Source organism: Parasteatoda tepidariorum, chromosome 7, assembly GCF_982258835.1.
Source record: "Parasteatoda tepidariorum strain Cologne lab strain chromosome 7, Ptep-v5.0, whole genome shotgun sequence".
Classification (NCBI taxonomy): Eukaryota; Metazoa; Arthropoda; class Arachnida; order Araneae; family Theridiidae; genus Parasteatoda; species Parasteatoda tepidariorum.
The window spans coordinates 102,750,835-102,759,948 of NC_141761.1; positions in this window are offsets into that span (position 1 = coordinate 102,750,835).

The following is a 9,114-nucleotide window of genomic DNA, read 5'->3' on the forward strand; positions in this document are numbered from 1 at the left end:
TAAGCGTTTTCTCAAGCATAATTACTCTTGACACTTTTTCACACTGGTTTTTTTCGTTAAGAGGACCCATATTACAATTAGGAATAAAGACATCTGAAATTTAGTTTTATATACTGTAATATTATTGGTAGATTAAAATAAACCTTATTTTTAAAGAGGAAAATTAACTTAAATATGCCATGAATAATATTTCAACACGACGCATACTAATTTGATTAAGGTACCTTAATCAAATTACTAAAATCTTAATCAACGTACTTAATAACTAAATTACTAAGTACTTAATTACTAAAATCTTAATCTACGTACTTACTTAATCAACGTACTAAAAATGACATCTGATGAAATTAGGATGTAGGAAAACACTTTTTTTAATGTTATCAATCTATTAAAGTTTTTTGTACTAAATGAACGCGAACTGTGTGTTTGGTTCATCTAATATTTAGTTATTTTACAAAATTTCTCTTCTCATTATTATGAATAGATGATGAAAATGTCACGATAGCTGAATACGTAAAATAGATACTAATTACATAAAAAGACAGCTCCTTCAAGTTCGAACAAAAAAACGTACAAATAAATAATTTATTTGATTAAATTGATGAAACATGTACAGAAGTTATAATGCAGAAAGGTTTGATGTAATTCAGGTTCATTGGAAACTACGAGAATACTCATTTTCAAAATTAGGCCTTTTTGCACCTGCAAGCCTTAAAATACGTGCTAAGTTAAATTTTATAAACGACTGTAATTGCTTTTAAATGTTTCAATGTACATTCCGCTTTTGCATTCAATTTCTTGATTTGATTTAAAAGATGTTAATTTAAGTAGGAAGCTGTGTTTTTGCATGATTGAAAAATACATGTGAAAATTAAAGAACAGTATCAATAAGATAAAATTTGTTCGCAAAAAGTATTTTAAAAAAAAAAAAAAAACGCAATGACTATTATTATTTCTCACCATTTTGCAAATATGTTTCTTAATTTTTGAAAATAACGCAGATTAAGCTAATTTAATCAAAAAGCGCTGTAATCTAATTTTTTAAATGAATCCTAATATTTATGAATGTTGATAAAAAGTCCGACTACGATTATTATTTGCTAGAGCTAGTTTCTTGGTGCATTCTCTAAGTTCATGTGTTTTACTTCAACAATTATAAGGCTTAAGTCAGTACTAATCACTCTGTATTATAACCATATATAATCTAGCAGAGATATTTTGGCCCGGTATACACTTACCCGATATATCTTACACTGATGGTTTCTTATAATTAAATATTGTCAATAATAACCAACTAATGAAAGTTCGTCTTTCATAAAAATGGGATACCTGCAAGTGACGTAGTATTAGTATCTCGAGCTCGACTGATTGTTGAAACGTGACATTTGTTTACGTTAGCAGCTGTTCTTTCTATTCTATTTCGAATAAGCCAAGCCCGTCAAGTAACAATTATCTTAAGTGGCACATTCTAAATTCTTTCACAAAGATTCTTTCTCAAAGATTTAAATTCTTTCACTGTACATTTACACAGAGACTTAACACAAATACACGAAGCCACGTGGAACATAAACAAACTAGTTATGCATCAAAGTTGCCAGATACAGAAAACAAAAATATGTCACAGAACAATTGGGTATACTATAGCCTACGTCACAGATCGTGTTATTCCTACTAAATTTAACTAGTAAACAGCATTTTCTGCGAACCTGATTTTTAGCAACAAGTAAAAGCATCAAACGAAGTGTCTTGTTATAAGTCGCTACTCGCCAGGTTGGAATTGTATTAGTCTAGTTCCTTTGGAAATAATTTATATTGTTGTTTTACCGAAGTTTATGAATTTAGTAAGCATATTTAAAACTCAGTTTATTAATTAAACTAAAAGGTAAATGTTATTCCTAGTAAGTGGAAGTAGTTGTGCTTTTTTCATATTATACCCAATTAAATATATAAACAAAAAATAAATCTAATTTAAATGAATAAAGTAGACGAGAAAGAATTATATTTTAACTAATTCAATGTGCAATACGGTTCTGTATTTAATGAACTTATCGTTAATTAACATTCGAACTTATGTAGAGAAACTTAGCTCAACTTTAATACGTCACTTTGCTGATAAAGATTAGCTGACGTCATACATCACATGTGTGGGTATGGGAGGTCTTCTTGAAGTGCAAGTACCTAATTGATTTATTGAGTAAAGAAAATCAGCACTGGTCATCAACACAGTGATATTTTTTTAAAACGAGAAAGGGAAAAAAATAATTTTGCACTGTTTCTTTCTCGGGGAATCTCCTAACTCATATTTTGCTTAAGGAAAATTTGTCCCTATACAATGCCTAAGTAAAGTACATACTAATGCTCTAATTATGATAATTTAGTGAATATTAACTTAGCAAAGTATATGTTCTTATTTCTTGTCTAACTATATTTAAATTATATCTGGAATCATTGCCCAAAGATGCCTGGTATTGGTTACAATATTTAGACATTGTGAGCTATGCGGGCATATCTCACTTAGCCCGTAACATTCACAACAAAAGCACTTGTTATTTTATACAATACCTATTCATTGTATCTAATACTTTGGTTAAGTAAATATTAATTCTTATATTTCTTTCTGTACAATACCTGCAGTACGTACATTGCCGGTAATGCATGTAATTTTAAACAATTTAACTCTAAATAAGTTTCGTTATTTATTTGTTAATAATTAAAAACTACCTAAAACCGGAAGAAATTAAGAAAACTTCCGGTGTATCCCTCCGCTTATTTTACGTTTATGAGGCGATGTGTGAACTGGCTTAAGATTCCAGGAAATTTTATTTCTGCAATTTGGGTTTAAATTTATGCGTATTCTTCCATTTAAAAGCGTTTTCTGTAATTTATAAATTCTAAATGGTGGAGCACCCTAAATAAATTTAAGAAAACTAATATAGCAACAGGAAGAAAGCATAAAGTTTACCATGTTTTGAGTATTATTTGGAAATTTTCTGATGGTTCTTCCAATTTTTTTCTGATGGTTCTTGCAGAGTTAACCAAATTCGTTTTTTGCTAAATTTAAACGAATTAAGCTAAGAGCAAAATATATTATATTAAGATATATTAAATATTTATTATATTTAAACATATTAAAAAATATTACGTTAAAATATACTATGGATTATTATATAATATTATTTATTAACGCGTTAAATTTATTAAGTCTGTTTTTCGAAGGCTCTACCGTCTCATGAAATGAAGCTTTTTTACGAATAATTCGCTATTTTCATAACTTCTGAGATATTGCAACAGTCACTTATGACTGTTAGGTCAAGTTTAGCCTATATTTAGCCGGCGCCTTCTGTGTTCTGAAAAGGACGCAAAATGTCAATATAGAGAAAAACCACAGTTTTCTGAAAAAGAAAAGCTTTTGTGCTCAAATTTTTTTAATATTTAAAAACTTAATCCAATGCTGCATTAAATGCAATATCATTATCTGGGTATATCTGTCAGTATCTAGCTATCATTAATTATGCATTATCTGGGCTCATAAAAATTTGCAAAAGAAAATGAAAATAAGGCGTCGATTTTTATAATTTTCATCTAGGTGGGAAAATATTGCCAAATCGGCGGCTTTTTAAAAAGAGTTTAAAAACTTTAAAAATAATTTAAATTATATGTTTGTTCTAATGCCCTGATCATTATTTACAGAAATATTGCATACATAGTTTAAAATGATATCTTTGCTTCAAGTCTAAGGCCGTTAAACTGTGGCTTTTTTTTCCATTATCTTTGGCGAACAAGATTAAAAGAAACATGTTAAGCAATACAAGGTGGTGCGCTTTTTCAAACTTTGGTGAAAAAATTAATCGAAAGTACTAACTTGGAAGTCTTAAGACGAATATTAACCCCTTGCGATACCTGTGCTTAACTTTACACTGCCTACCATCTATAAGAGAGCCGCGATGGCTCAGGGGATAGAGTGTTCACAATGAGGCGAACCGGTTTCGAATCCCAGTTGATACGAATTCCGCATCCTGCTTGACGTGAAATATCCTCAGTGGTAGACGGATCATGGGTTAGAGTTCACTTGCCGTCAGGCTAACCGTGGGAGGATCTTGTGGTCTTCCTCTCCATATAACGCAAATACGGGTTAGCTCCATCAAAAAGTCATCCACGAAGGCAAATTTCTCCTAATACTTGATCCAGGAGTTCCCTTGTCTTCTGGATTGGGTTCAAAATTACAAGGCTACGGAGTTGAACATTAGTAGTCGTAAACCCATAAAATTGGATCGGCTGTTCAACGAGGGTTATAAAATAAAATAAAACCATCTATAAGACATGCGAATAGTTACGATGAAGACAGGCCTGAAATTGAAGGGTTATTTCTAATTGTAAAATCCAAAAATGCTACGTTTTTATCCTGCGTCTTAGAATTTTTTCCCTTGCAGTTATTTCCCTCATTAAATAATACAAAAAAAAATTTCAACTGGAATTAATAATGGAACACTGAATTCATTTATACGGAAATAGATGCTTTACTTCTGCATATAATAAACAAATTGTGAGTAATAATTAAATTTTAAAAAAAAATTTTTTTGTCTAGTATTTGAAGAAATTTTGTTCAGGCTGCCGCGAAAATTTTCTAGGATCATTTATGGACTTGGCAGTCGTTGACCTATTTAATCTCATGGGAGATTGATTTAGATATATACATATTATTTTACTTATGCTGCTTGAGCAATGCCTAATGAATGATGAATTACAAAAGTGCCACCTTACAACCTGCATACTAAACGATACAGAACATGTGCAATTCCACGTAGGTCATTGTAAATAAAATAATGACCTTTACTCTCTGTGGACTTCAACAAGGGCGTCACCTCAACAGAATAACATAAAATTCATTATTAAGGGGATGTAGCAGGATTCAGAAATCGATTGTTTTTTTCATAATTTGATGTGGAGAGTAATATGACAGGATTAGAAAAAGTCGAATGGCACATTTCATGGAACCAGTGCATGGCTGTGAAAGTGTTTTTGCAAACGTTAAGTACACTTTTTTCGGGATTTTGTAGGTAATTATTTGATTTTCTTAATTTATTCATAGTGCATTTAAGAAGTAATTAATTGCTATTGTAAATATTAAAAATGAAGGCTTTTATTTATTATCAACACAGTTTCAAGGAAATTCGCCAAAATTATATTTTTTAGATAAAAAATTTCAATTAAAGTTACAGTAATCGTTAGTTACAATAAAGTTAAAATAATCGGCCTCTGGCTACGTTATTGTGACCATTCCGTATTTATATTATTTAAATCTATCTTCATTGATTTTTTTTTTAAATCTAATTTTTATATCCATTCTTAAATAACTTCTTCAATCTTATCTAATGGTGCGAATAATTTTTGTAAATTTACCAAAAACAATAACTTATCTTCATTTTGAACAGAGTTAGCAATCTTTTTATAACAATTTCAACGTTTTAGTGTAGACAAGTCATAAAATAGATGATTTGATATATCGTTACTTATAAAAATAAACAAGCAAACACAAAGTTAAAATAAATTATTTTAATTAAAAAATAGAATCTTAAATAAAGGATTTTAACACTGTTTTGTTTAATTGGTATTAAGGCCTATAATACTTTTTAATTTATGTTTAACAATTGCACTAAATTCAAATTATGTAAAATAGCTGTTTCAATGACTTAATTAAAAGTGTGTATTTATTATTTAAATAATTGAAGAATATTATTTCATCATTTATTAAGTCAAATTTGATTTTTATCTTATAAATTAGTTTGACATATCAATATTAAGTATAAGCATAGATGCATAGCCATTAATAAGATTTCGGAAATTCAAGGCAAAAAAAGGCACCTTAAAAAATGAGCTCTTGATCTGGTTTTCACGCACTAGGATGAAATATTACTAATGAATTAGTGTAGACTATGCTTTAAGCCATGTTTTATAACTTAAGTCAAAACCTACTTAAGCTGAATAAATATAAAATTTTTTTCGACGGATTTGAATTCTAAGCCCCTGCAAAAATTAATACTACTACCTAGATAGCAAAATAAAGTTTATTTTCACTCGGCAAAAACCTTTTAAAGTAAACCTAAAAAGGTTTGTTATGCGGTTTACGTGTAAACCTTCTATCTCTAAAACGAGATCTGTGACAATCTGCTCTGTTCTACGCACATTAACCCTATCCAAAACCTTGGAAAACAACCTTCTATAACCTTAAATTTTAAGAACCGATAAAAACCTTAAATTGAGGTTGTCTTAGCGTGAAAAAATCTTTCAATTAAGCTAGTCTCAAGGTGAAAATAATCTTAAATCTAGGTAATTATAAGGTTTATTTTCGCAATGTCTCGTATGCTTAGCTAAAATCCACCTTGTCTTGAAATTTTAATGGACAATGCAATTTGATCCAATTGCCAGTGTGACGTCAGCTATCAGTGTGACGTCAGCTAACAGCAGTGTAAACGTCATTATGGACCTAAGCGACCATTTTACCTAAGTGACAGTACTTTTTAAAAAAAAATCTTTGAAAAATAATTTTTAATCCTTTTAGGATGAAAGGTTTGAAACTGCAATATTTTTGCTTCATTGAAAAAAGGTTTTTAGCACAAACATTTTCGTGACAATAAGAAGAAAGTTCCGACACAAGGTTGTCGCAAGGTTACATGCTTTTTGGGTTACTAATTAGTAATACGCAAAAATTACAACTAATAATAATCTTATTTTTGGTAAATATGGTTCCTATAGTCAAGCAAGAGAGTGGTCAAACATTTTAACCCCTTAATGTTAATTTCGATTTCACGTAATTCGCCATCTGAAAGAAATCGCATTTTCGAAATATTTATTTCTTACGAACCAATTCAAATTTAACCTTCAAATTTTAGAAAAATCCTTTAAAATTACGCCGGTTAAATGGTGTGAAATTATGTATAACTTACTATTCAAAGCTTTTTCAATCCTATGTAAATTAAAAGATAAAATTAAACATAATAATGAAAATTTTGTTTTTCATGGGATTACTTTTGGATAAACAAATTTTATAACTCAGAGACTTCACTTCAATGCTTTCAATTCAGTATCCCAAACGGCAGGCAACCTAACGTTAAAAGTAGTATTTCATTTTTATTTCGTTAGCAAAAAAAGGTTGACTAATGATTCCTTTTTTAAACTAAAAAATAATTTTATTTTGCTTTTACTGTAAACTTTGCTTTTGCCTTTTTTCATTCTAGCCTTGTCTATTCTCAAAAATTTAACATTTTGTTTACGTTAAAAACTTAATGATCAGATCAGCCTTTATTTTTAAAGTGTTAAAGCAAATATATTCACCACTTATCCTAAAAAAGCAAACAAACCCTACCGGAAGTCTTGAGATTCTGACGTCATAGCATTGACATGACTATTTTTTTTCCTTCTTCTTTTTTTTTTTTTTTTTTTTTTACTTCCCGGATTTGTTTGTATAGATTCGGAATACTCAGTTATTCTGAATTTAATTTTTGTGTGGTAGTTTTGCGAAAAATATGTATTATTCATACTTTAAAATATCAGATGAAGATATGAAAGAAAAGTATTTTGGGAAATTATCCTATATTCACATGCAATTAACTGATCGTTGAGATGTAGATTGACTCAATTTAGTTCACATCAGCAGAAATTCTTCTACCGGAAGTTGAAACAACCTCTAAAAATACTGCCCCTACCGTGGAGAACATGAAACACGATGGGGAATAGGGAGAATAAAGCCTTTGCGAATAAACCTTCTTTCAGTGATGGTCATAAAATCGAAAATGAATCTTGAGATGGTGAATTTATTCTCGGTTTGAGAACGCTTTCTACTCTTGAATTGCGAATGATGATTCATCCTCGATTTCAGAAGGTTTTTCTGATCTCGTTTTGTAAAGACAAAATTTAGAATTACAGAATTTAACCTTCTTCTAACCATCCTTTCCTTTTTCGCTACTGTCACTGACAGCTGGTAATGTCCGCTCGTTACTTTAACTTTACTAAAAGATAACGAAATCTTTCAATTCCTAGATATATTTTTTTCTTATGCATAACAAAAAAAGAGAAATAAATGATATTGTTATTTAATGTATTCAAATCGACCTGCAATCCATCGCCTATATCTTTTAGTACAGCTAATACTGAGGGACACACGTACTTCAAAATGAAATCAGAGAGTTATATTTTGTAAGTCAATAATAAGAAATCTGAAAATAAATTATATGTTATTTATATTTCCGTACTTAGAAAATAGTCATGTATTATATAAATTATTTTTTTTAAAAAAAGTGTGATTAATAATGTATAAAGTATCATGTTATAATCAGTAGTCGGAAGTAGCGCGCTGCAATTTCTGTATTCCCTACTTTTTTTCGTAATTGTTAGTGTAGTGTGCTACTTTTCTTTTTTAAAGTAGTGTACTGTGTAGTGCGATACAAGCAATTGTAGTTTTCAGCGATTCCTCGCAACTATTTTTAAGGTTAGATTAGAAAAGAATCGCTTTCCTAAAGCAACTAAATTTTCGAAATTGATGAGTACAAATCTAAGCAGGTCCGTCAATGGATACAATGAAAAGGACCCTAGGCTGCAACTGAGTTTTAACAGAAATTGCGTATTTAAAATCATGTATAACTAATATAACTAGCCATTACGAAAAATACATAATTACTCACTTTGGTCATACTTTCAAACGTGAATGCACACTCATGAAACATTGATACTATTTGCAAGAAATGGAACGTATTTTCGATGTACTTAATTTCCTAGAGGAAGTAAAAGAGCATTAATCAATCAAAAAATTGCAAGTATTTGATAATTTCGCATTCTTTAAATTAAATATTCGCTGTCGAAAACAGCATACAAAGTGAAGGTTAGTTGAAGGAACAAATTCGAAAAAAAAAATGTTTTGCAATAACAAACTGGAACGTATAAACATTAATACATATTTCATAGTTATTCTTTTATATTTAGCATAAGCCAATTTCTTATTCAAAACCATTTTGAACGTAGGTGTAAATTAAGCTCTCCAACAAAGTTCATCTCCTTAAAACAGTTTGCAGTCACTATATTTAAATAAAAGTAGTAGTAATTAACTACATTTATAAAATA